This window comes from Marmota marmota, unplaced genomic scaffold (genome assembly GCF_001458135.2).
Source record: "Marmota marmota marmota unplaced genomic scaffold, marMar, whole genome shotgun sequence".
Lineage (NCBI taxonomy): Eukaryota > Metazoa > Chordata > Mammalia > Rodentia > Sciuridae > Marmota > Marmota marmota.
The window spans coordinates 28,855,249-28,882,001 of record NW_026000242.1 but is presented as its reverse complement, the minus strand read 5'-3'; the positions used below and the strand labels follow the sequence as shown (position 1 = coordinate 28,882,001).

General features: G+C 37.5%; 1 protein-coding gene across 9 annotated transcripts in view; it reads left to right on the top strand.

Moving 5' to 3' along the window:
* The window catches only part of Fat3 (FAT atypical cadherin 3), a 622,271-nt gene that overhangs the window by 246,657 nt on the left and 348,861 nt on the right, over positions 1-26,753 (top strand). The window lies entirely within an intron of this gene.

Below are 26,753 nucleotides of genomic sequence, written 5' to 3'. Positions count from 1 at the left end.
GTCTCCTTACCATCAAGTATAGTCTGCTTTTCCATGGAACGCAGAGGAGAGGTAACCTTGAGTAATTTTATTAGAGTGCAACACTTGGGCATCTTTGCTTCTTGAGATTTTTCCTCTTAATGTTTTCCCAAGCATAATATCTACCAGATGCTAATACAACACCACTGTTCTAAACTAAATTATGTTCGCTTCTCTCTGAGATCAAAAACTGTGTGTCCCAAATTCTGCAACTCTTTGTCCGGGCTGGTTGAAGTGCTGAAAAAATATACTGCATTACAGCTCTTTTTGCAGGGGGATAAAGAGAAGAGAAGCTCCTTCTTGATTACAAAAAGATACGTGCATCTTATAATCCCTCCCCACTTTTTAACTTTCTCCCAAGAGCAACAAAAGAGAAAAAAAAAGACAGCCCAGAAAACTAGAGTCTGCAACATTCTCTGGAGATGTTTTCCCTTCCTACCCTATTTCATTAACCTTTCTTCTGAGACTACTTTTGAATGTCTGGGTTTAATTAAGAGTTTTAGCATGTAGTATAGAAGGAACCCATCTCTCCTTTGGCTTATTCTTTGATCTGACTTGGGTTGAATTTACATATATTTGCTGAGAATTAATTATAATTGCTTTTGACAAAAGAAATAGCTGTTTTTATGTCTGCAAATCCTTAAGGCTTGCTTATATGCAACTAATGATGATAGCCATTGACATAATCAGTTCTAATGGTCTCTACTGTCTTCCTAGTTTTGCATATAGGAATATAATTCAAAATTTAGAAAGGTTGGGATTGAATGGCTCTTTGTTCTGTATTTAAAACATTACTTCAGTGTTCTGAAGAAATAGAAGGATGTCTGTTACTGCAAATTAGATTTGAGTCTTGGCTTTACTGCCTAGCTCTGGGGATGGAGAGATTCTTGCATTCTTTTAGGCTGTGTGCTCACCTCTCAGATACTACCTTCCTGAGCAGTGGAGATCATTGAAAGGTATATGTCTAAAAAGACTCTGCAAAGTGTTTTTTTAACCATAAGTGATTGTTTTATTTCTACTTCAAATTATCTTTCAAGGATATTTTTGCACATGTTTCAATGCTACATTTGGAAAACAAAGTTCATTTATTATTACTGATTTTAAAAAATCAGTGACACTATACAATAAGGTTTAGGACATACAGGCCATAGAACACTTATACTGTTTATAAAGAATTTTGTCGTACATTAATTTGGTCCTATTTTTCTAGGGGGCAAGGGGAAGATACTCTTGCTAGGCAGTTTGATGTATATATTTCTATTAACCCAGCAAACTTGTGAGCTAGTTAAAATTAGCTGTACTTTTTAGATAAAAAGTAGGATCAAAGTCTAAGGTCATGCAGTTTGAACTTCAATCTTCATCATTCTCATTCCCTTGACCTCACTGACATGATTCTTTTCTGTGAAGAAGAATGTAAATAAATCAATAAGGGGCCTTAACTTCACCAGAGTGAACCACTATGCAAATTTGTTTTTTAAAAATCTTAACTTTCCACTGTGTTAATATGGAAATGTGTGGGATTAAAAGGGACCTTCAATTGTTTATTCTTCTATATAGCTCTCAGGTAGGGCCAATGATGCTGATGCTAAAACCAAAATACTATGGCAGCGGTTCCATTCTGAGTTTTCTGAGGAATTTCCATACTGCTTAGGATAAATGAATACGTTAGTTAGGATTTATGTTGTCTCTTACCAAATTAGAATGTAAACTATTTTATTTGCTAAAGATGAAGTGATCTAAAATAGTAAAAAGGGGAAAAAAAAAGAACATGACAGGTCAGAGTGGGGTTACAGAAAATGCATGTCCCTTACATTTTCTGCGTGGGTCAACTTCAGAAGTTGTGTTGGTACAGGAGGTGGTATTTGTGGGCCAGAGTCACAATGAATTCTTTTTAGAGCATATACCTTGCTACTCTGGCCAGTTTATTGGACCACTGTGGCCCCTAACTGATGGGCAGCCAGTGATAATAGTACTTGTGATTTAAGTGCCTGTTATATACCAGAACTGTTTATAAACTTAAAGTTGTTATTAAACATTTTCATGTTTAAAATGAAATGAACATAAATGTAAGAATTTTGGCGTGTTTACTCTTTACATATTTACCATATATTGGGACCTTCTGGTCATGTTTTTTTCTTAGCTATAGAACACTGAAATTTGTAAGTCTAGAAATTTTTTACTCCTAAAGTTGAAGCTAGTGTATTCTCTTTCAAGACACATTTTATTAAAGGAAGGTCAAAAGAAAAAAAATACTATGGCAGTGATTCTTGATTGGAGATGATCCCCTACTTCTGCTCTCCAGGGCATATTGGACTATGTGTGCACTCACCGGCATCCAGTGGAGACCAGGGATGCTGCCAAAGGCGCTAAAAATCACAGGACAGTCGCACCTCTCACAACGAAGAATTATATAGTCCAAATGACAACAATTCTGTGTCATGAAAGATGACTCTACATGGAGAAGTTGGGGAAGAATTTCTGGAGGAGGTGACTTCAGAATGGGGGTTTAAAATATAATTAAGAATTCTCTGAGCAGACAAGGGATGAAAGGGACATTCCAGACAAAGGGTATGGCAATTGTAAGAGTACAGAAGCCTGAAATAAAACTGTATGTGTAGGCAATTCTGAGCTCTTTGACATTGCTTGAGCTTTTCTGGAAGGAGAGGTTTGGGGTGACGCTAGAGCATGTGCTAAGGTCCTTTCTTCCAATAATAGTTCACATTAAAGTCAAATTCCAAGTTCATTTTTTTTTCCTGATGATAATTCTTACTGCTAGACAGCCAGTGAACAACATTACTGATTCTTGAGAGAATCATGCAGAGACGTTTAGCCGGCCATCATATAGGCAGATAGTCAAGCCTCGCAGTGGCTTTATACAGGCTTACACTTGCTTCTTCTCTGGGTACTGAGAGGATTGAACTACTTATAGGTGATGTTACCATGCTGAGCTAAATACTTTTGCTCAGCTTTTACATCCACAGTCCCCATGTCTATATCTCATGCGTGGTCTAGGCTTCAGAGTAGTTTGATTGAGCAGTATGTGGAAGTGAGACTCAGAGTGTTCTTATGCAGTAATTCAGGGCTATGGACCTCTTCCAATGAAATTTGTTAGACCTATGTGCTTCTAAATCGATTTCTAATTATATACGGGTTCATATCACACAAGACTGCCCTCCTTGATTTTAACACCATAGCTTCAATTTGGTTAGATAAAGCCTATTCAGTGAATTCTTGTCATCAATTTTCTGACAAACCTTGGTTTGAATCCTGATTTTTGGCATTTGCTTGTTGTATGACTTCTCTTTAAGCTACAGTTTCTATATTTTTTAAATGGGAATCATAATACTTACCAAAATTGTATTCAAGTCTGAGCTTTGTGACCTTGGGTAAGTTATTTAACTTCTCAGAGTATCACTGGGTGATCTGGGAGGATTAAGTAAAATAAAACATTTAAAATTCTTGGCACACAATAGATGCTGCACAAATGCTTGTTCCCTTCTCCCTGAGGCAGTCATCATCAAGATGTTTCGTGGATTTTACTGCTGGCAAAAACAAATGAGGTTAAATAGAAGTCAGAGGTGAAAATGAGGGGAATCACAGAGTTTCTGTTTTGTTCAGCTTTGTTTTTTTTTTAAAGTTTCACATAAGTGCAAAGTTATTCTTGTTCTTGAACTTGACTGGATTTCAAGTGACTTGTGATTCTCCAAGGTGAAGTTGATTTTAGATGGTTTTGACCTTGAATGGAGAATTCTAGACCTTGCCTGCACCATCCTGCAAGGTCATATATTCTGTCTCCAATCCCAACTTGAATTTCCAGAATTTGTCCTTTAGTTCAGTCACTGCTCTGGCCTTGGGGTATGCTTGCATTTGACCTCCAGATGGTGGGCAGAAGATTCCTACAGATGCCCGTAGCTCCTGCCTCTTGGCATTTGACCTTCCTCTGAGCTGTTGACAGTTGCTTCTGAATGGTGATGTTTCTCCTTCATATTCTTAGTGTTCCTTGGCCCAGACTAAACGCAATTTGTAGTGCATTTTAAGAAAGCTTCCAACAATCTTTGGTAATTTTTTTTAGACACCTTACACTGCTTGCTCTTCCTTGAATATGACAGTGTATCATTCATTCTGACTGGATTTCCTTTCTGCATTCAACTGTGAGCTACAGTGTTCCTCTTAAGCTTCAAATGAAAAATGCTTTCTCCCCTGTATCTGATTGCATTTGTAGTCATCTTTATTATAATACTTTGCATTGTTAGTTTTCATGTGTGTTCCCTGTAGGATTTTGAGTCACAGGAGCTATGAGAGCTAAATCTTCATTGAATCTGTTAGAATGTGCTTTACTGCACATGACTAAGGAGGCAGGGAAGGAAGCATAAAAGAACTGAATATATGCTGAAAGATAATGGCAGGAATGCAGGTATGATAGCTCAAATCATTGTCTCAGTGACCCTGAGAACTAAGCACATGGGAAGAGAAGAAACCATGAGGGGTAGGTGTCTCAGAGGCTGAGCATAAATTAGCAGTTGGCTGAGAGGATGGCCTGTTGGAATGTGCAGGAGTCATATAGACCTGGGGCAAATCTTCATTCTGTCACTTAGAAGCTCTGTGATCTCATGCAAATTGAGTTCCTTAATTCTGCTTTTCATTTTTGATAAGAATGTGGTTAGTATTATCTACTTAGATATAATGCATTTTTCCCATAATAGGCACTCAATAAAATACCATTAGTGTTAACTTTGAGATTGACAATATACATACCCAAATGTGTGATTTCTGGTATCTGTTGCAGGTATTGGTTAAATTGTCTGATTACACCATAGTTTCTACTTTGATCATTGTAATCATCATGATTATTTAAAAATACTTTGTTGTAGTGAACACTTTCTGTACATGTGTCTTCTGATTAAATATTTTTCAATAATCTTGAAAAATAAGAGGTTTTATTTTCATGCATATTACACAGATGAGGAAATTATGAGAGGATATGAGTGACTTGCCCAATGTTTTCCATCAGCAATTAGCATTTAAGTCCAAACCATGCTATGGCAGAACCTTCAGTCCTCACTGCTATCCCACAGGCTGCTTCCAACACTGTCAGTAAACACCTATATGAAGCTGTCATAAGTACTAGAGGGACTTAAAAAAATAGGCAGAAGGATGCAATTCATGCATCACAAAATCTTATATTTCAAGGCCTCAAATCTCAAGCACTTAGGAATGAACTATAGAACCAGGTAATCCCAATATAGCAATAACCCTAATATATCAGTCTTTTTGCTTAATTGATGAGACCACTCAGCATAATTCAGAGGCAGCATGAAAATTGGCTTAGGAGATGAATTTTTGTTATCTTTCTTTAAAGCACTCAGGTTAATAGAAATATATACTGATACTCAATTTTAAAAAGACAACAGTCTGGTGTGTCTTTCTTTCCTGATAGTCCATAAACTCCTGAAGGTTAAATAGCAACTTCTGTTTAATAATAAAATATTGCCTTTGCCTGGCACATTATACTTTCCCAAGTGCTTTTATAAACTCTTCTTTTTTGATCTACATAGCAACCCAGTGAGGTAGGCAGGGCAAAAGACATTATTCTTTATGAATAGATGAGATGGCTGAAGCTCTTAGCAAGGGTGAGTTATCCAAGGTCACACAGTTAATTAGTGACAGAGCCGGGGCTGCAATCCAGGTCTCTGCTCAGCGTGCATTTCCCAAATGCCTATTTCGGTGGGTTTGGACAGCTGCAACAATTTGTACACAATGAAGTGTTCAACAAATGTTGACTGGCTGATTTGGCTCTGAACAATTGAAAGATATTTGCCACCATGATTTTCATTGTTTCTTTTATGTAGCTTCGGGGTGCATTATTTCTACTTTGCTAGTGTACATGAGAGAAGCAGAAAACAAACCATTGATCCATTTTGAAAATGGTTTAATGAGAAAGTCTTCAGAGCAAACAAGTTTGCTGTTACAGTCATTCACCAATACTGACTCTCCTCTCTTGGTCATTTCTGGAAGTAATCACCCTATATCTGGTCAAATGGGAAGGACACCCATCCAACTCCATTGACTCCCAAGACATAACATCCACTAGAATATCCTGAGAGAGTAATAAAACTTTGTACATAGTGTACTATTTTTTTTCCAGATCCATGATAGAATAGTTGAACAGAGTTCTTTGTTGTATGAGCCACAAAGACTTGGGATTTGGGTTATTAGTTATTTGAACCCAAATCAGCTGGTTTAAATAGGAGTTCAAGAGACATTTCCAAGTGTTAGCTATTTATTTTGGTAATGTGTAAAATCTTCATTCGATATGCATTTTCTTTGGTGTTGATCTTTCCAAAAGATGAGCACTGACAATATTCAGTGAATAAATTTGAGAACTGATGATTGATTAAATCTGTTGTGCAAATTATGGGTTCAGGCTTGGGTTAGGATCACTCTGCCAGCACTTACCCATCCTGTGAGCTGCCCCACTTACCAAAAGGATATTTACTTAAAACCAGTGGAGTTTGAAGCATATGCAAACTTTTGCTTAAATAATATTCAGGTTGGATGGTGTTTTTGTTCATGCAGTAAATATTTGTTAAATATTTGTTGTGTGAATGCAACGTGGTATCATAGACCTTCTCAATCTGATTCCCCTACCTTTCTGTTGCTCCCCACCCTGCTTCTCATCACCTTTTGTAGTACCTCTTAGAAAACTCTTTTCCCATAGCTCCTTTCCAGTTTAATGATCTTATCCAACCTGGGACCCCATGCCACACTCCATTCCCCTGGGGGAGGTTCTCTGAATACCTATCCATGTCAGAGTTCACACATTGCTGGTGCCTCTCTTCCCCCTGCACTTCAGTGTGTCCTATCTGGAGTAGCTCTGAAGGCTATTGGGCTGTGCATAACAGGGAGTGAAGGGCCTGTGCTCTACTCATGTTTGCATACCCAGAGGAGATGACAGAGGTGAGCACACAACAGACAGTGGCAAATTCCCTGTTAGGTTGAATGAAGGAAGGAATCCTGGATTTAGCCCACAAGTGTTGGATTCACAGACCTCTTTAGGGGAGGAGGAAGCAGTTTGCAATGCTATAGTCTGAGAATAGTGTTTGAAGAGACTGATGCATTTGGAAAGCCCCCAAATACACCAGTGAAGGCAGCAATCCAGAGCTGGGAAGGACTGAAGATTCTGCCTAGCATCTCCTGCCATGCACTTTGTACCTCACAGTCATTGCAGTGATTAACACAGGGTATTCCTCAGTCCTTTCTTTGGCCTCCTCACTGGGGTGGAGGATATTTTGCACTGAACCTGACTTCAGTGATGAGATTCAGTAGCATCTGTCTAGAGTTGGACAAATAGAATTTGAAAGCCTCAGTCTCCATATTCCTTGTTTCTAGGTCCCTGGGCTTCCCCTTCCGTAAGTAGTTTAATATCTATCTAGTGTCACACTTCATCACCCTTTGTCACAGTGGCATTTCTCCCCTTTCCTGCCCCCCTTAGGCTTTCACCACATTAGAGAAGGGACCACAGCTGTGCTGTGCTGCCTGGCGCTTCAGGTCTGGGCCATTTTTGTTAGATAATGAATCTGTATCATGAGGGTTATTTCTATAGAGAGTATTCAAATTAAGATCAATGTCTATGTGCATTTTAAATACTATTGACAAGTGTATAGAACTAGTCCTTTGGCAAAAAAAACAAACTATCTTTTTAATATGGAGAATTGTATACAAATAAGAACAGAAGTGAATGCTGCTCTTGCAGACGTTTCTTTCTTGTTTCTCTTAATGCCTCTGAGGTGGACATCATTCCTATCCCTATGAGGAAGGAAACTGAGGATCTGAGAAATTAATTAGTTGGCTGGAGGTCACACAGCTACTTAATGACAGAGGCAGACCTTGACCCAAGTCTGTCTCCAGATTTTATGACATGACATCATCAGGTAATTATTGAGGTGACACAGCTTAAATTGGTCAGAAGTCATAAATCAATAGGACAGGATACTACATAAAGGGGCTCAGTTTGTGATCATTTTTGTCAGGTCTTACTTAAAAGCAAAAGGTGGATGACAGTCCTTTTGTGGGTTTCTTCTACTCTTTACAGCTCTGCAGTTAGAAGAAGCCTTGGGTGTTGTGGTTTGTAATCTGTAATACAGGTAGCACACTTGCAAGGGAGACACAAGAGAGTCTGCTTTCAAGATCCCTCTTAATGACTCTTCGGTTCATTCAGCAGATGTGCGTGCAGCTCTGTTGTCCCAGTTACAGTGTACTAAGCTCCAGGATGCAGCTGTAGGGCAGGGAGAGAAAAACTTGTTCCTACCCTCAAAGGATTTACTGTCTAGTATGTTACTTACTGCTCTCTCTTTCTTAAAAAATAAAAAAGCAGCTAAACTTCGTATTTATTAGCTAGTTGTATGCGCTGCTCCCTTTATATTGTATTGCATTTCTCTGTTACCTACTCTTTGGGTATCATTCATTTATCAAACATTCATTGAAGACTTTCTGTGTGCTCTGCCCTGTGCTGGGTACAGCTGATACAGAGGCAGTTGCTATATAACCTTTGACCTTGAGTAGTATGTTAGAGGGAAATTGCTGTAGAGCATGGTGAGTGTTTTATTGATGGTACATGAGATTTGTTTTGGAAATCCAGTGGATGGAGTGACTAATTCTATGGGGAAAAGACAGGGAAAGAATTGAGAAAGTCTCCATATGGTGTAGGCTGACCTGATTATTTCAGTTCATTTCCTGAGTGGTTGTTTGGAACCATATATTTCATTACATCACATAAAGTGCAACTGTAACTTGGGATGCTATGAGGAAGCAAAGAAGCTGCAGAGAGAGTAAGCCTCTCTGACTGCCCAGCATCTGCATCTGAGCTTTGTTGGCTTGGTTGCTCTCTGTAGCATCTTCAGTAATCATGTGCATGAGCAAAGCCATGATTGCTTTTTGGTAAATGATCATTATTGGAAAGATGAAACTCCAAATGACTTAGAAAGTCAGTCAGTTGGTTTGTGCTGGGACAGGCTGCACAGGAACTATGACTTCTCTTAGTGGAGTGATAGCATAGAATAGAACTGGGAGAGCTTATGACAACATCTGAGAATTGGAGCATCAATGCAGGGCATCCATTCCCCTCAGGAATGTTGAGGGTCTCATGCAGAAGTTTTTTGATATTCAGATTGGGGTTTAACTGAAGTATAAGCAATAGGTGAATAATAGTAATTATAAGTAATGCAAAATTCCAAATATGTTTAAGCTTCCCATGACTTTTGCATTCCATGCTGTATCATGAGACTGAGATACAACAGATGCTTAATAAATGTTGACTGAAATTAAAAAGGTTCGTTGACATTAAAATGCTGAGACTCATCATAGCTATTACATATTCATATTTGTTTATTTAATAATCAATTCCTAGAGATTCATATTAGACCACATAGTATTACTTTAGATTACGTTATTATACAATTTAATAGTCTATCAGTTACATAAAGGGGCTCAGTTTGTGATCATTTTTGTCAGGTCTTACTTAATAATCTTATTATCTATAAGGTATTTCTTTTCTTTTAGAACAAGATTTGTTTTGAAGATTAAACCTACCTATTTATCAGTACACCACTGATGTTCCAAATGTTGGCCAACATGATCAGACTGATTGTGAAAGAAATCTGAAGGAGGAAAAATGAGATAAAATGTTACAAAACAGCGACATCTGTTAACTCTCACTCTGTATCTAATGTGTGTGTTTCCTTTTTCTGTTTCTCTGTCTCCCTGAAAACATCCTTCCTGGAAGTTTCCTCCTTATCAGAACTAAGTAGTAAGAAGTCATTTTTTTTCAAGCCAGATGTGACAGAACACACATCAGCATTCAGGAATGAGGCTTTTGCAATAGGTAACAGTGTAATCGGTTTTGCCAGCAGCAGAATGTACAATCCTATTAGAGATGGGGAAAGGAAAAGTATCACCTTAATTTACCTCCAGGCAATAGAGCAATAACTTGAGGTGCCTCAGGCTGCCTGTATAAGGATACTTTAATCACACAGTAAAAACATTTTTAGTCTACCACCTGCTTTAGATGAGGGAAGACTGCCCTAAGTTAATAAAAGAAATTCATCCAGCATACAGTCTGGCAATCATGATATGCTATTTTTAATCTTTGTCAACATTAAATCTGTTAAAGAAATTTAGCAGGTTACAATGAGATCATCTCCCCCCCCCCCCATTCCCTATGTTCATTGCAGAAAAATTGGATGATGGCTTTTGGATGAGATGGATAGTACACAAGAAGGAATTGCTCCAAAATTAAGGGAAGTCAGAGTTTCATTACACAACCTTCAGATCCAAACTGCTTTCTATTGTCTTGTACCACTGGGACTGAACTCATTATAGTAACCATCAAACTAGAAAGTCTTCAGCTGGGGGTATTTCTTATGTTTGCTTTCTGGCTGTATAGGGAATGTGATCTTTAATTAGTTCAGGTTGTAAAATATTACAGAGAATTTCCCAGACACACTTTGCTTTGTCGTCTAGGTCAGCAAATGCAATTCTGTTTTAATTGTGGCTGAGCTATTGTCTTAGACTGGTATTCCTAGAGTGCCTTTTACCAATTAATGGTAATATACTACTGGGAAATCATGTTGCCTTGTGGAAGCCTGTAAATAGCAATGCTCTAATAGGCTGTCTATTAATAGTAATACAGAGTCAGGGACCTAATGCCATTAAATGGCAGTATTCATGTGTGAAAGCCTTCTAGTAACTACTTTAAGAAATTTCAGCAGTCAATTGTGGGCACAGAGTATGTATATGTGTGTGCAAGCTCACATAGGTGCTTCCCTCCTGTCCTTCTCTCCTTTGTCTTTCTGTTGGGCTCTTTTCTAATATGAATTTCTACTTTCTGTCAGCTCTATGATGGATTGGGTTCAGGGAAGCAACATGTGCCAGTCATTGCCTTTGAACCTGTACTTCAGATGTGTGGCATTTTATTTCCTCTCCTGCCTCTTGGCTTATCATCAATTCTAGCAGTGTAGTTTTGACATGTGCAAATTAATAATCATTCAGTCCAAATGAATATGGTGACCTATGTGCTCACATGATGTACTGAAAGGAGAGGGATGTAGTGCTTGTGAACTCAAGGAGTTTACAATTTAATGAGAGAAACAAGAAAGCTACTTTGGTGTGTGTATATATATTTCCACCTCTCACTAATAGGTTGTCAACTTATAATAGTTTAATGGAACCACATACATTTTACATTTATGTGTGAGAGACTCTTGAGAACAATAGTTAATTTTGTGAAAGTCAGAATTATGAATTGAAATGATTTCTCTCGTCTAGAGAGCTGGTTCAAAAGCAAGGCAAGAAAATATTGCAATATAAAAATAAATCAGAAAAATGCACGTTGGATAGATGGCCTAACAGTTTATTTGAAAAATACCTTGATGTTTTAGATGGCTCTAACCTGAGATGAGGCAGTGTATGAGGCAGTTTTTCTTGAGAAACTTGAAGCAGCCTCTGAGCACAGTGATGGACAAATGTGGATGAACTCAGTTCTCAAACACCATCTGGAAAAGACAGATAGGAGATAGGTGTACTCATTGTTTAAAGTGCTTAAGGTAAAGAGCCTGAATACATATTCTGGGTTATTTCAGTGGGTCAAAAGTGTACGCAGGCAAATATAAAGACAGGATGTAAGAAAGAATTTCCTAACACTCGCAGGTGTTGATGGAACAGAAAGGCCTGAGATGTGGTGAGCTCATAAATATTGGGCCTTCTAACCCAGATCAAAAGGATGCTAAAAACTGAGGCTTCCCATGGACAGATCTGTGGATTTGGTGACTATGAGGTGCTTACCATGCTTGAGGGTCTCAAGATTTTTCAAATGGACATAGATATAAATTGGATTCTAACACTGATTAATAATGTGGCCTTGAAAAGGTTACTTAAGCTTTCTTCCTTATCTCTAAAAGGTGCTTTATAAACTACCTGTAAATACACTGTAGTAAGCACTCACAAACAGGTAGTGTTATTGTTCTAATCTTACATACTGCTTGTCCTTCTTGGCTTCAGTCTGAAAGCTGAGCTTAGGATCAGGTGGAGGAAACCTGATGGAATGCTTGGATCACAGACTCTTGGTGTTATTAGCCAGGGCTCCATTTCTCAGCTGAGTGTCAAGAGGTAAGTAGCAGTTTCTGTCAGTGTGGAAACACAGAAGTTCTGTCTACTTTGCTTGTTTACAATGTCCATAGAATTTGGAAAGTAACACGTGATCCTTGCATTTAAGGAAAATACCTGATGATTGTATGCATACTACTATACAAAAATTATATTAATAAATAATTTTAAAATAATTAATTACTAATATTTAAAGAATGCTTATGTGAAGGCACTGTGCTAAGCACTTTACATGGTAAATAATCAGTGTTTGTTATCCTTATTATTGTGTTAGGTAGATTAAGAGCATTGCATTATCAAAATTTTAAGTCATTTTATAAGGTGGCATCTCCAATTTATAGATAAGGAAACTTGTACTGAAAGAAGTTGTTACTTCTATGAAGCAAATCATTAATAAATGACAGTTAAAATTAGGGTCTTTGAACTGGAATTTCACTCTGCTGCCTGACTTCAGAGTCCCCACCTTTTCTCCTCCCCATCCACCTCACACACACACACACACACACACACACAAATACTATCTATCCTTATTATATGCACCACACTGATTTTTCTATTTTATCATGTTTCATTTAAAAAAAAATACACAGGTCAAACCTATTTCATTGATTTCACATTTTATTAAGTGATCATTACGAAGTATAATTAAAAAATAATGGACAGTGGTTTTTTTCCTTACTCTAAGAAAAAAAAGTTATTTGAACATCAGAAGGATTATAATTCACATATACGTGAAATGACTTGCTTCCTGCTCTTTTGAGATGGTACCATGAAGTGGTGTCATTTCCTAGTGGCAGAGGTTATGGTGAAGGAGAAGCGCATTATGTGAATCACATTATCCAAATGAATTACACTGTCATCTGAATTCAAAGAGATACCTTGTTCCAAATCAGAGTCCTAAGTGACTTGAACATTTCCATCAGAGATTGTGAATTATTATGTAATGGAAGCTAAATAGTTGTAGTTTTTCATTTTAGAACAGCCATAGCTGTCAGGCTCAGATCACACTCCAAAGATCAGTGGTGCCATGAAAAATACAGCCCGAGAGCCAGAAGACCTCACAGATCCCACAGATGAGCCAGACTTCTTGGGAGGTCAGTGCTCAGACCTGGGCATTGAGGGAGCAGGTCTAACTTGTTTTAGTGATTTTTTTTCCACCCCTCCTTTTTGGATTATACCCAGCTACTACTACTACTACGCCTATTTGTTTAAGTAGCATTTGAAACCTCTCTGGTCTCTCTACTCAGGGGCTCAGGTTTGATAGCAGAAACAGAAGTAAGGCATTCCAAAAGCCTGTAGGTTGTGAACAACTATTACTTAGAGGCTTAACATTGTTTCTCTGCAGGAAAACATGCAAATGGCTGATTAAGTCTACATTAAAAATAAAGCATTTTTATAGCTGATTTCAAAGTCCTATGTTGGCCATGTCTTTGAAGCACTCCTTTAATTGGTTATGAATAAATACAATACATTTTTGCCTCTCCTTCCTTGCTATAACTTCTTTGTATAAGAACAGTACCCCGGGTGGATTTTATAAACTTTCCTATAAGATTTGCCTTTTGGCCTATTCCCTGGCAAAACATTTTTGTGAGTGACTGCAGCTTAGGAATGCCTCCTTTTCATTCAAAACATATTTGCTGAGTGATTATGTGTGTCATTTGTGGGGAGGACAAAAGATGAATAAGAGATTTCTCCCCTTTGAGACAGTCATTGAGGAGTCAGACATAGAAAGAAAACTTCAGAATCAGGAATAAAATGCCATAATAATGGTAGGTAAAAATACAATGGTGAAATAAGTGGCCAAGTCTGTTTTAATGGTTTCACAAAGCAGAAAGGGTTCGATTTGTGAATTAACTTAAGTAGGTGTGTGGGGGTGGGTGGTAATTCCAGCTGGAGGGAACAACATGGAGGAGCTGGGGAATAAACTCAGCAGCTTCTAAGGTTTATGGAATACACAGGTGGATGGAGAAGGAGATGAGGTTGGAGAGAGGAGTAGAAAGATCCTGAAGATGGCCATGCATGACTCCTTAAGATTGGCAAGGCCTGCCTGCTCCCTCCTTTCAACCAACTTGATGATGACCTGCCCTTCTGATCCTGTATGGGCCAGAGTTTTCTGAAGAAGGACTGGGCTCTTGGGCTTCTGAGAATGGCTCCAACTGATGCCCCCTCTGCACTTGTTTCTGATCTTCCTGTGACTGTCTGCCAGAGCTTGAACAGACTTTATACTTGATTAATGACTGAAGTTTACATCTCCGGTTTCAGCTGCTAGCTGTGCAGCAGCGGCATTTTGGAAGAGCAGAACAGCCAAACATGAACGTGGTGGTGTGTTGCTGATGTACACCACTGCCGTCTCTGTGATGTCTCTGCAGTGGAACAAGCTTACAGGTCTACATCTGCTTCAGTTTTATGCAGGCTATGTGAAAGCTGTGCCAACCAGTGGGGAGCTTAGATTTTCTTAGCTGGGTCCCCTACTATTCTAATTAAACCTTACTTATAACAGCTCCTCCTGTCTCTGCTCTCCTAGGGCTAACTAGGTGTATTCTTTTGCTTTACAAGTCATTGCAATATGTTGAACATTGTTAATGGGTGTGAAAAATGACAGTAATTCTCTGCTGGACTCTTCCTACACAGTCAGCAGTCAAAGATCCATTGGAAGTAGAAACATCACTCACTCGTTCAATAAATATTTATGATTTAAATACTATGTGCCCTAACTGTCAGGCACACATTCTGAAGGTGCTGGGGTCTATGTTGAATAAAACAGGCAGGATGCTCTTTGCCTTGGGGGATATAATAGTCAGTATGTGGGTGATAGCCAGTGACTTCATAATTAAGGCCGCTTGTAATGAAACAAGCTCCTCAACAACAGAACTATACTTCTGAGGCTACAGAACATGCCTAAGATTTTGAGCAGACAGCTGGTCTGAAACAATCCCCAAAACCAAAATTTCCTGTGCAAACTAGTCCAAAGTTGTTTCCTGAAACTCCATGACTACCCCTGCATTCTCTTTTAACATCACATCTTCCACTCTTTCTTCCTTTCTGTTGTAGTCTTACACAGTTACCTGGAATTTTATCTCCACTGAGCTCTGAAAAGCAGCTGGGTAAAAGTAAGAAAGGTGGATGTAGAAATGGCCCCAGGAACCCAAAGGTTCTTTTTTCTAGACAACTTTTCTCTTGTTTCTGTGATCATAGCTTATCCTTATTTGGCCAAGGTAGTGATCTGCATTTAACTTAAAGCTTCAAATGTTGAGTGATCCTCCCCAATACCAGTCTCTTACATTTTTTACTTAAGACAAGCTTCCTTTGGATAATGGATATCTTGTCAGAAACATGAATGCTTAGACTGTACCTAGCATTAAAATCTTTCACTTGAGCTAGTCATGCAGGTTTTTAAACAACATGTTAATAGGTTAGAATATTTTAAATATTGTCTTCAGGTTTCACAATAGCCCAGATATCATACTATCCTTGCTTTTCAAAAAGTTTTTCTTCAATAGTTGTTTCTGATTATACACATATTACCTGGTTTGCAGTATGGGCAGTGCCTAAATAAATACTCTTACAAAGTGAGAAAAATCAGTGTGATTTTTCATCTCCATCTTGAGAAAACTACATAGCAGGGTTTTTTTTTTCCATAGATCTCATTAGTTTGTCCTAAAACTAACATTGTTCCCTATTCCTATTTATATAGCTTATGATCACTAAGCACATTTAAATAAAGATATTTTAAAAGAGCATAAATTATCTTCAGCAAAAGGCAGTGTGAGGACAACAGACCAGTCCTAGACAGCCCCCTTCTCCTTCTGTTCTTTTCCCTTGTTGAACATCAACATCTAGGTGTTCACCATGTGCAAGCTGTGTGAGTACACACTGAATTCTGTTTTAAGAACTATTGCTACATGAGAATTCTTTTGTTTTCTTGTCAAAGCCTGGTCTAACAGAGTTAGTATTTATCTGTGTCTGGTCAGTGCCTCTAGTGCTGTGGACAGAGCAAGTGGGCACATTTCATCTTAATTAGGAATGGAAGATGAATACAAGTAGGGTGTGTGTGTCAGAGGTTAGAGCCATTTAATGGGATGAACTGCGAATGAAAATTGGAAAACAATCCAAGAAATCTATAGAAGATGAGAACTGGAGAAACTCAATTAGAAAAAACCATAGACTTTGCTCCTTTGGGCCCTGGTTTCTTTGTGCTATTGTAGTTGCTTATTTGATTATAAAAAGAAAAGCAAAGAGTTTATTGTTTCCATTGTAAAGAAAGGTAGGTTGATTTTGAGGAGTCCATTCATGGGTTCTAATGCTTTTATATATATGTATTCCCTATAACCTAATCAGCCAAACCTAATTAACAAAGTATGGTTTTGTCTATGTGATTGTGACAACACTGGTCAAAGGAAGGGGCAGTTTGGCAAGATTTAACCTGAATGGATGAAAGCAAACAGAAACTTTACAGAGTCCTTTTCCCATGGTATGATTTCACAAACTTGCCGTAATAAATGTGGTTATTATATTTTAAGTCACATGACATATATATGTGAAGGACAAAACAACTCTAAACTTAAACCCCAATCTATCTTCCTTTGTTTGTTCCATGTTTCATATCCATTACCTAGAATGTTTTCTGCCCAGGGAATAAATTCAGCTATTTTAGTAAAAGCGGTCTCAGTATCCTATGTACAGTTATCTGTGCAACTTCAGTAAAAATATTTTCTTGGTAAACATCAAATCAGTTGTGGAAGTCAGAATGCGTTCACTTGAGAAAAGAATACGTGAGCTATGTGCTTTCGCTATTTTATTAGAAAGTTATGGAAGGTTGTTACTCTTTATGGGGTAGTAAATATGAGATTTGTATCTGTGTGGATGTGGCTGTACTTAGAGTTTTCTTATCTGATATGGGAGAAATGGAAAAAAAGAAGTATACCCTGTGCTCGAAGAAAAAGTTATCCAAAATTTCCACAGAGTTTCAGCATAAAAGGAGAGAAACTGAAGTCAACTGGCTGTTTTTTAAGAATAGACATTGTACTATACTGTCATGCTTACCAAGTGAATGCACGTGATTTAGTGAGTCTGTAGGTGTGGAAAAACCCTTCAAATCATTTCAGCTTACAGAACATTTTTTTTCCAAGTGTATCTTCTTGAAAGAGAAAAGCATTTTCTAAGCAAAACTCAAAAATTCCCAATCCAAATGCTCAAAACCCCCAGACACTGTTTGTGCTGAGTTAGAAAGTTGCAGGGTTGGTAGTAAATAAGTCTAAAAATTGGATTAAAGTATAACTAATATCTGACAGTGCATCTACCTTCAGATGTTCTTGCTTCAAGAACTAAAGGTTATGTTCTGACATTTCATTAAAAACTCCACATTTTTCAAGGCTGAAGAATTTGGTTTAGTGGGCAAATTTTTAATTTAATTAAAATTATGCCTCAAGCAAAATCTTTCTTGATAGCAAAAGTTTCAGCACATTTATCTGTCAATAATGTTTTCTCTCATTGCAAGTCATGGTGTTTTTGTTGTGGATTGAATAATTACAATACCAAAAGGAATGGTTTAACAGTGCTGATTTAGGAGGTCAGGGGTTACCCCATTAGTTGAGAAATTGTAGTGTGTGTGTGTGTGTGTGTGTGTCTGTGGGTATGTTACCCAATAAATACTATAAAACATATCAGATACTGCTGGTGGCAGTATAATTAGTGCATCCTTTCCACTGCTCATCAGTTAATCCTAATGGGATTAATTGAGTGGTAACTGGAGGCAGGGGGTGTGTGGCTGGAGGAAGTGGTTCCTTGGAGGAAGGGCTGTGGAGCATATATTTTGTATCTGAAGAGTGCAGTCTCTCTCTGCTTCCTGATCACCATGTGAACTGTTTCCCTATTCCACATTCTTCTGATGATGTTCAGCCTCACCTTGAGCCCTGAGGAATGGAGACTACTGTCTGTGGATTGAGAACTCTGGAACCATGAGTTCCTGAATAAACCTTTCCTCCTTTAAAATGTTCTGGTCAGATCCTTTAGTCATAGCAGTGAGAAAAGTGACTAAAGTACCATATGTAAACATCAACTCTAAGTGAATCAAAGGCCTAAGAATTAAACCAGAGATGCTGTACCCAATACTCCAACATCTTGGCAAAGGAACTGACTTCCTGAACAAGACTCCTAAAGCCTAAGAAATAAAATAAAATTCAATAAATGAGATGGCATCAAACTAAAATGTTTCTTCACAGCAAAAGAAACAATCAAGGGCATTAAGAGAGAACCCATAGAATATGAGAAAATCTTTACCATCTCACACCAAGTAAGGCATTATTTCCAGGATATACAAATACTCGAAAAGCTTAACACCAAAAAAACAAACAAACAAACAAACAAAAAAACCAACAAATCACCCAACCTATAATTGGGTAAAGGAACTGAACAGACCTTTCTCAAAAGAAGAAATAGCAGTAATCAACAAATATGTGAAAAGATGTTCAACATCTCTAATAATTAGAATAATGCAAATTAAAACTACAGAGATTTCATCTCACTCTGGTCAGAAGGGCAATTATCAAGAACACAGTAACAACAAATGTTAACGAGGATGTGGGGAAAAGGGGATGCTCATATATTGTTGGTGGGACTGCAAATTGGTGCAACCATTCTGGAAAGCAATATGAAGATTTCTCAGGAAACTGGGAATAGAACCACCATTTGACCCAGTTAACCCATTTCATATTCCCAAATGACTTAAAATCAGCATACTACTGTGTCACAGCCACAACCACATCAATGTTTATAGCAACACAAGTCACAATAGCTGAGCTATGGAAGCAACCTAGATGCCCATCAAAATATGAATGGATTCAGAATTGTGATGTATGTATACACAATGGAATATTACTCAGCCATAAAGAAGAATGGAATTATGGCATTTATTGATGGATATATCTGGAGACTATCATGCTAAGTGAAATAAACCAATCACAATAAACTAAAGGTCAAATGTTTTCACTGATATGTGGAAGCTAAGCTACAATAAAGGAAGGAAGGGAAGAAGAGAAGTTTAGTAGATTAGACAAAGGGATATGAAACGAAGGAGGGATAGGAATAGGAAAGACAGGAAATCATATAGAAATATAGTTATTAATGTGGAACAATGTTCAGTATGCAACAGTGAGGGTGCACAATTACAGAGAAATGTATTTCTTTGGGGTGAAAATAATATAGAGCAAAGGCAATACACCAGTGATATTAATAATTATTATCTCTAGGCCATAATATAATGGGTGTTTTATTAAAAGTTGTTAGTATTTTATAGTTTCTTTTACAATGAAGTATTAAATAATTTTAAATACAATTATTGTCCTAACAAAGAGTTTGAATGTTCCAGAAGTTCCTGCGAGGTGAAAGAACTCCCTCTCCCATTCCCTTTTTCTCAAATAGGAATAGAAAAAAGAAACCTCAGCTTTCTTTCCATAGCTATTTCTTATTTCTTGACTATTAGTATCAGAAAATATTTGTAGATGCATAACCAACATCCTTTCTGCTGTCCTTAGTGCTCATTTTCTTTTTTTTTTTTATTTTTCATTATTGGTTGTTCAAAACATTACATAGTTCTTGATATATCATATTTCACACTTTGATTCAAGTGGGTTATGAACTCCCATTTTTACCCCGTATACAGATTGCAGAATCACATCAGTTACACATCCATTGATTTACATGTTGCCATACTAGTGTCTGTTAGTGCTCATTTTCTACTTCTAAAGAAACAGAATCCAGTCTTGCTCTTGATGTTACAAACTCCGTATTTTCAGCCACTCAACCCAAGCAATTCTTGACTTCATTTCATACATTATGTGAGAGTACTGATTCCACTGCTCTAGGTTTCAACCTTCTTTTCTTTTTGGGTGTGTGGATCAGTGTCATTGTGTTGTGTGGTGAGTATGCAAATTAGCAATGACCATAGGTTACAGAAAGAGAAAACACTCTAAGCTAGATGTGTTTCCCTCATCCTGCTGCTCTCCCCCCAGTTTTATACGTTTGGTGCTTGGTGCCAGCTACACAGATTACAGTTTCCACAGAGAACAGGTATATATTTTGAGAGCTCTAAAACTGGTACCAAAAAGTTTGTCTTTAAAAAAATCAAAAAGTAGTGAGCTATGTTTTCTGAGCCTACCCAACTTCACTGGCGAGGAGGCTTTTGAGCATGAAGCTAAATTTTAGAATTCCTGGGTTCCCAAACAGACAAGGAGAGCTGTCTGTTTTCATTAACTCCAAATAAAAGCTTGAATTCAGCCTGCAGCCCTTTGCCTTAATCTCATGTGCAACTCTCCGGCTTGAAGCCTTGTGAAATAACGAGGAAGGAAGGCTGCTTGGGTTTGTGGACATAATTGTTCCCCACAACTGTGTCATGGGGTTTTCTTTGCTTTCTGCAAAGATAAAAGATGTCTAATCAATGGGCTTCTGCGTGAGGAGGTGGGAAGAGTAGGACGAAAGTGTCCAAGGGTGGATGTGCCTCTGTGGATGAGAGCTTGGGAGAATGCCTCATGTTGCTTTTTCTGGGAGCCTGGACACATTGATTCCCATTGCTGTGTGCATATAGGGGCAAGGCAGTATTTAAGGCCATGATAAAAGCTTCTGATGTCTTCATCAAGCTGCATCCTTGCTTCAAGCCTGGAGGATATTACCATGACTCTATCCACATTCTAGGTAGCAAAGGGACAACACATTACTGGACATTATTTTTAGAGAATTGTCTTATTAAATAGGGTAATTCACAGATGGAGCATAGAATTTCAGAGCCTATCAAGTCTGCATATACATCAGAGATGAGTAAAATTTAGAACAAGCTCAATCTGTCCCCATTCTATTTTATGATAACAGAATAGCAAAATATCTAGTTGAATCAAGTTTTTTTTTTTTCCTAATGCACTTATTCTTTGGGGTGTTTGTCTTGCCTGAATTTACCAAATGTTATGGTGTTATCCTTCATTTACATATTCAACATTTATAGTTTCCAATTTCCAGCCACTATCCTAGAATAAAGAACAGAAGAAGTTGAAATGTTCTTTTCCCACAGGGAGTTCATAGTAAAATGAGAATGAAACTAAAGTGCTGAAAACAAAACAAAAAAAACAAAACAAAAAAATGCAGAAGAGGAAGGGGTAAGCCCCTAGCCTTGGCTGGCTGGGTAGTGAGAGTTCTCTGAATTCTCTGGGAGACATGGGAAATTTGAGAGGCAGGGATGGGATGAGTAGCTTGTGCAGACATGCACAGAAGCAGAAGAGGGATGGATAGTAAAGGAGGAGTCAATCCTACAATTGCTGGGTCTCAAAGAATTCCAACATCTGAGGATCTTCTGGGGAGATGTAAAATTGGATTCAGAAGAGTACATTGCAGCAACTTTTAGAAATTGTGGAGAATAATGAAACTACTTAATATCCTACTACCAATACTAACCTACTGTGAGGAGCACATGGGCTTGGAATTGCTCTCTTTTTCATGATAATGCATGCATGTGGATAGATCATCAGGGGCATGCCTCATGGAATGAAAGGAATGTGTGACTCCAATTCAGGGCTCTGCATTCCAAGCCTGACTTTGCCTACTTGATTTACTGAGTGGCTCACTTAAAAAAAAAAAAAATCCAGTTAAAATAATGCATTAAAGTATATATTTAAATCTATACCAAATATGTGATATATGAAGCATAGGAAAGTGTAGGTATATGTGAAATACATACACTAAAATGTATTAGAAACATTATAAACATATAAGTGAAGTCTCTCTCTACTCACATTTTCTGTACTAATCTCCATTCATCCCATTTCTGCCCATCTCAGTTGTGCCATGTGTTTCAGACTGGCAGCAGTTACAGACATGATTCTAGGGTGCCTGGAGTGACCCTGATTGGGCCTATGTAGGTAGGAGCCCCCATTCTTCCTTAACTGTTATCACACTCTGTGAAGATCATTGATCCTTGCTACAGCATTAAAAGCCTCATACAGATCCAGGGTTGCATGGAAAAATCAGAAAAATAGCAACTGTGAGATCTTGCTGGAGCCAAGCAAGAGCTGGCTAAAGGTGAGAGAGGACCCGTGAAGGTGTTTTATGTGCTTTCAGGAATAAATCAAGTTAGACTTTGACTCTTGAAGAAATAAGCAATCTAAAAATGCACTGAGCTGTCAACACTAGGGGAGATTGGGTGAAAGAGACAAGAAATTCTGTATGTTTCTTTGTTCCTTCCTGTGATTCTATAATTATTTCAGAATAAAAAGTTTAAACATTTTTTTTAATGCCTGATAACTGAAAGGTGCTATTTTGGTTGATTGGAGAGGATTAAATATATTATACATTAAATAAACAGAGTCTATTGGGGGTATCTACAAAGAATATACCATCAAAGTGTTTTTTAAATTTTGTTTGTTTTAAATTGCCATATTTATCTCTGCCAGGTAATTTTCATCATGTGATGAGTTCATGACCTCAAAGCATTCCTAAAAAAACCATATGTCAATGGATTGTTTAGAACTGTCATGGGTGGTTGGGTGTCATTCTTTTTAGACAAGATGTCACTCGAGATGTGCTTTGTGGCATATGGGGATATGACTAGAAAGTAGATAAGGTGAATAGCCATGCATGTAATATTTATCTGATTATGAACAGCTCCATCCATTTTTCCCTTTTATCTCAAATATTTAAAGCCAATTTAATGAGTACCAATGTACATACATATTTTTTTCTCATATTTGTTCATGGATAAAGAAGAATAATTATAGCAAATATATGTCTCATGCTGAGATCAACTAATTCAAGTTCAAGCTGTGCATAGTTTTGCAGTAATAAATCAATAAATACTATATGTTAAATATTAAGATGCCCCAAGAATTCTAGGCAGTTATTGCCTTTATTATACAGTAAATGAAGATGACATGCAAAAAATATTTAAAACATAAGCATTCTCAAAAATAAAGGTTAGAAAAATTTCAACTAATTTTTTTTTTATAGTTGATGTTGGCTTCTTTTTTTTGTTGTTGTTTTTCATTTATATTTTTTATGTGGTGCTGAGGATTGAACCCAGGGTCTCACACATTCGAGGCAAGCACTCTACCACTGAGCCACAACCCCAGCCCCCACAACTAAATTTTTAAAGAATGTTAAATGGCATTTTCATAAATATAAAATTTGAGCATCTTATTTAACTCTGCTTTGAGCATTTTAATGTTAGGTGAAAACTTGAGGGACAGGATGTGTTCCTGCCTGGGCTGTCACTTAAGTGCTTTCCACTGAGAAGCACTACTTGAAGTATCTAAGAAGTTCCCTGTAGATAAGACATTATTTATACCCATTCCAATTCCACTCAATACACATTTGTAAATGAAAGGGGTCATATCCTATTGATTCAGATTGGGATGAAGAAAGGACTAGCAGTCAACATAGCACCTGAGAAAGGAATTCTTAGACTGGAGAACAAAAGCCCTGGAAAGACACCGTTATCTTCTGATACTTGAAGCACTATCACGAGTAAAATACTGTTTACAGACTTGTTCAGTTTTATCCTGGGATGTGTATAAAGATACAGGTAGGAATAGTGTCCAAAGTTACAGAGACCTATTGTTTGTCTCAGTGTGAAGAATCTTACATTAGCTTAAACTGCCTAGTATGTAGTGAAGCTACATACTACTCAGACATACTTGAGTCTGAGCAGCTGGGTGCTGGATTAGGAATATTATGTATGTATGGGGGAAGGGTTTCCTTAGGGAGCCTGTTGTGCCTAGTATTCTTTGAGGTCAAATCTGATTGAGCAAGGTTGGTTGATTTACCCCTTTGGTGATCACCACTAGCCTACTGCTGATTACTTGTCCAACACACACATCTACTGAATATCTGCTGTGTGCCAGGCACTATTGCAGGCAGTGAGATCATATTGGTTAACCAGAGACTCTGCCCATACAGAACCTACTTTCTACTAACAGGCATATGGAAGAGATGCTTTTCTGAGATGAAAACTCCAGTACTGTGCTGGTAATAGACCAAAGATATGTCACAGGCACTCATGTTCTGCATATTTTTATAAATCAAAACAGATTCTCATTGAAAAGAATCCTTTCTGCTTTTGTTTTTCACATTTATATTTGCAAAGACATAACAGGATATACCAAGATGTATCTTTTTTTATGATTTCTACAGTCAGTATGGAGAACCCAAATAAATATAATATTTGCTTAAATAATGACACTTCTCTATCAAAGGAGGAAAACCTGTGCATATGAAATTCTATGTGGGTTTGACTTCTACATAGATTAACAGGACAATATAGTTTTGGATAGTGACTGTTTTCAAGTTTCACACACCAAAATTTGATAACTGGAGATTGCCTTTACTGGTGGAGTGAACACTGGCAAGTTATTTAACATAAATCTGTTTGCTAATCTGTAAAATAGCAAATGCCTCATGAGTGCTTGCACTGTTAAGAGATTTGCTGAATGAATGAAAGATTTGAAATACTCAATGAGGAATGCTTCTATCACAACTATCATTGTAACAAGTACACAACATTTACACAATGATGGGTGTGGAGGAAGTGATAGTAGTAATGACTGGTTATAAAGCTGTCTCTCTGTGGAGAAGATATGATTCTCTGTGGAAAACTATGGAATTTATTAAACAAGAATCTGTTAGCACTAATAAGTGAGTTGAACAAGGTTGCATGATATGAGATCAACATAGAACAATCATATTTTATTTTATATACTAGCAACCAACAATTGAAATTAAAATTAAAATGATAATGACATTTGCAAAAAAAAATATAAAATTTTTAGAGATAAATTTGACAAAAGATATGCAAGATCTGTATTCTGAGTCTATAAAATGCTGCTGTGCTTTGTCTTCCATCCAGAAACAGCCTGGTTTCATATCATGTCCATCTCCGACTAAAGATCTCCAATTGCCCTGTGCAGCAGCACCACCCATGGTTGTGAGTGATTCCACAAAACTAGCCATGGTGTCTATATTGGTGTGTGTCCTCTTCTCAGATGTACTCACACCTGGCTTGGTATCCAGCCCTCAGAGGCTTCTCTTAACCTTAATGTCCTATTGACATTCTATTCTAGCTCAGCCCAGTTATAGAACTGTTATTCAATTAGCAAACATACATCACTGTGTTTATAATCACAAGTTTTATTTTAACTTTTTCTTATTTTCTTCTCATTCCTCTATTTTGCATCTGCTTTTCAAATGTCACTTTGGCATTTCTATTCTGGCATTTCTATTCCAGGTATCACCCATAATTTTTCAGGAACTTATTATGCTTTACATATTTCCACTGAGAATATTTAAGATTGTCTATTGTCTCATAGCATGTCAATATGCAGCATTTTTGGTGAATAACTTTGGAACTGAAATGTCAACATCAATTGGGTAAATCTCACTTTGAATGTTTTAGCTATTCTGAGTTGTGGGCAACTCTCAACTCTGAGTATTTAAGCTTGTTTCTGGACAGACGCCTTCTTCCATCCCAGTTGCTATAGTTGTCAGTTTGCTTATGCAGGGTCTGCAGGCCAAATTATGTGTCTAATTTAGACAAAAGTCCAATAGGAATACAGAGGCTAGAGTGTTCTAGGACACAACTAGAAAGCAGGTTCTTGAATTCTGTGTGGATTTTTTTAAATCTTTAAAAGGATTTACATGAATTTCACACCTTCTGTGAATACCCTATTAGAGATTTTATAAGCTGAGACCCAGATTTTCCCAAGATGATGGCCATTGCTTTTGATTCTCTCCCCATGTTGGATGAGGACATACCAACCACTGTATTTTCTCTATGATTTTTTTTCTGGAAGATGTCTGATTTCCTGGTTGGCACTTGTTTCAGCTATGAAATGGAAAAGTTGTGGGTTAGTGGATCTGATATTTTTGTGTAACCAATTTAAAATGATTGTCCGTGAGCATCTCTTAAAGTGGGTCAGGGTTTATTTAGGGCTGTTCGTAGAATTCCTGAGGAGGATAGAACTCCTTCAGAAAATGTGTTGAAATGCCTGCTTCTCTGATTGTTGTGGAATAACTGTGACATTTGATTTTCAAAGAAACAGTATGGAGGAGGTTTACATCCTCACAGGCAAAGTGCTATCAATTCTACCAGGCAAAAGAACATTTGAAAGTTTTTTTTTTTTTTTTCATTTTTGTGAATGAATAGATATGATAATTTAGCAAAGAAGAGATTTTTGTTGCATAGGTGATCAACTCAACATCAGGTCAAATGGAGATATGGGATGGCAGTGGCACTGATTTCCTGTGTGACATGAAAGTGTTTTGATCCCAGACCCACTATCTTACCATCCCTCCCTATTGTCTCTTTCTCTATATGTATGACATGTCTATCTCCAAAGTTCAAATAAAGTATTTATGAATGCAATTATGCTTCACAAATAGTAGATGAACTATTTAATCCAATCCCACCAAGAATCATTTTCTTATGTAAAGAGTGACATCTGCATTTAATCTCACATTATGGATTTTTTTTTTTCCCATATGCCAAGATTATTCAGCACACCCTCTGGAATGGGGCTGCTGACTTGGTGTCTTCCGTTTGCTGA